This window comes from Osmerus eperlanus, chromosome 11 (genome assembly GCF_963692335.1).
Source record: "Osmerus eperlanus chromosome 11, fOsmEpe2.1, whole genome shotgun sequence".
Lineage (NCBI taxonomy): Eukaryota > Metazoa > Chordata > Actinopteri > Osmeriformes > Osmeridae > Osmerus > Osmerus eperlanus.
Window position 1 is genome coordinate 17,270,711 of NC_085028.1, and position 2,530 is coordinate 17,273,240.

The 2,530-nt window shown below is 52.0% G+C and overlaps 1 long non-coding RNA gene across 1 annotated transcript in view; it reads left to right on the top strand.

Annotated features, from left to right (window-relative positions):
* LOC134029248 (uncharacterized) overlaps positions 1–2,362 on the top strand; it is a 2,762-nt gene extending 400 nt beyond the window's left edge. Inside the window, exons 2-4 of the long non-coding RNA XR_009931629.1 lie at positions 29–79; positions 452–683; positions 2,251–2,362. This is a non-coding gene — a long non-coding RNA (uncharacterized LOC134029248). The remainder of the gene's footprint in view (positions 1–28; positions 80–451; positions 684–2,250) is intronic.
* The last annotated feature ends 168 nt before the right edge of the window (positions 2,363–2,530 follow it).

Consider the following 2,530-nt stretch of genomic DNA (forward strand, 5'->3'; position numbering starts at 1 on the left):
GGCTACTGTATTATGAATCATCTTTCAGCTGTCTCAGGATGAGAGGAGTTGGAGGCCAGAGTAAGGAGGAGCAGAGCAGGTTGGTTTCTCCCTTCCAGATGCATCATTACAGAAATCTGTGTTTTATACCGTACTTACCAAGCTTCACGTCTACGTACATACTCACTCTGGTAGAAAGGGTGCCACTGTTTGATAGAAGATGCCTCTAAAAAGTGATCATAGATGGATCGGTATCTCAGGTTCCACACCTAAGACCACTTCCTAAGAGAACCTTACACAGCTAGAACATCGTTCTACCTGGAATTCTACAGACCATGCTTGTCTTGTGTTGTTACCCATGGATCTAGAACGCACCCTGTAAATCATCCTTCTGTACTAGAGCGTATTGTGTGTCCACTGTCTACCCCAGTTACACATGCAGACTGTTCATCTCTTACCTCTGACCTCACAGGTGTCTGGAGGCTGTTAGAGCACCCCACGGTGATGGGACTGGAGGAGGGAGAGGAGGAGGTGGTGGAGGAGGACCAGGGAGAGGAGGAGGAGGAAGAGGAGGAGCAGTGTGCCGGAGGAGAAGACCCTCGTCCCTGCTGGAGAACCTGACTCTGTGCCGGGAGGCCTGGTCTCCTGGTGCACCCTGGGATAGGGAGGGGGTCCTCTCTGCTCTCTGGGGTCGCCCTGCAGGGGTGAGGATGTCTGTCTGCCTGTCTGTCTGCCTGTCTGTCTGTCTGTCTGTCTCCCTGCCTGTCTGCCCGCCTGTCTGTCACACTGTGACCTAGAAGAACTGTATTCAACTGAAATGTTCCTGCAAGTTCCCTTTTCTCCTCTAATCCAACACACCAGCATCACGTTAAGTGGAAATGCAGAAGTCAAACAGACACAGACACTATTGTGTTACACTGTCCGTGTTTGTGCATGAGACAGAGAGAGAGAAAGAGAGAGAGACTGACGGTGAAAGTGGCGACCAACGTTGCTGTTCGCTGCTGACCAGAGTCAGTGAGGGAGCGGGAAAGATCTGGAGAGCGACGTGAGAGGTAAAGAGGCGCTCCTTTCAGCCACGAGTGACAACTAGCTACCTGGCTACGTGGGAAGGTATGTTAAGGGGAAGTTTAAAAGGCAGCAACAGAATCAGCAAGGTTCTGGTGTTTTTACCTGGGATCAGGAACTGCAACGAAAATGTATGTGAGTTATGTCTGGAGTGGATGGTGGCGTGAGGAATCGTAAGAGAGCAGGAGGTTTGAGTTGACGCAGTCAGTGCAGTTTAGGCTGTGTGTGTGTTTCTCTATGTGACATTTTTAAATATGCTGCGACTCTAAACCACTTCCTGTGTGCCCCAAGTCCGCTTGTGTGTATGTGTGTGCACGTACACTGTGTGTGTGGCTGTGTGTGTGCGCACATGTGCTGTTTGTGTGTGTGTGCACATATGTCCTGTGTGTGTGGCTGTGCATCACCTTTTTTTTGGTGTGTTTTTTTTTATGTACATTTCTGCAGGTCTTCTTTCTCTGTCTTCTCTATATTCTCTCGCTCTTTCTCTCTTCTTCTCTCTTCCTCTCTTTTCTCCTCTCATGTCTCTCTCTCTCTCTGCCTCCCTGCATGTTGCTTTGCATCAGACAGAACACCAGGTCTAGCTCATCTCAGCACTCGGTTCTCCTGATGAGTCAGACTCCACCCACCTCTCTCTTGCCCCTTCTCTCCTCCTTGCCTCCTCTCCACCTCGCCTCCTCTCCTCCTCGCCTCCTCTCCACCTCGCCTCCTCTCCTCCTTGCCTCCTCTCCACTTCGCCTCCTCTCCTCCTCGCCTCCTCCCCTCCTCGCCTCCTCTCCACCTCGCCTCCTCTCCTCCTCGCCTCCTCCCCTCCTCGCCTCCTCTCCACCTCGCCTCCTCTCCTCCTCGCCTCCTCTCCTCCTTGCCTCCTCTCCACCTTGCCTCCTCTCCTCCTCGCCTCCTCCCCTCCTCGCCTCCTTTCCACCTCGCCTCCTCTCCTCCTCGCCTCCTCTCTTTTCCCCTCTATCTCTCCTGTCCCCTCCACAACTCCTTTCCCTCCACCTCTCCTTTTCTCCTCTCCTTGTGACCATTGACCATTCTGCTAGCTCACTGTTTCAAGAAACCTCAAATACTGCTAGCTAACATCTTCTCTTCCCCCCCCCCTCCCTTCCCTACCCCCTCCCTCTCCTCCTCCTCCTCCTCCCTCTCTCTCTCTCTCTCTCTTCCTCCTCCCTCTATCTCTCTCTCTCTCTCTCTCTCTCTCTCCAGAGTTTCCTAGTTGTGACAGACTCCTCCTCCAGTCCTCTTCTTCTGTGTGTGTCTTCAGGAGGAGACGTCTCAGAGTTCCCTGTTGAGCACCCCGGAACAGGTAAGCTACACACACTCATACAGATACACACACAAACATACATATACACACGCAAACACATACACACATACAGATACACACACACACACACATACACACATGCACATTCACACACGCAGATACACACGCACAGACTCACACACTCACTCACACACTCACACACACACATATGTATACACA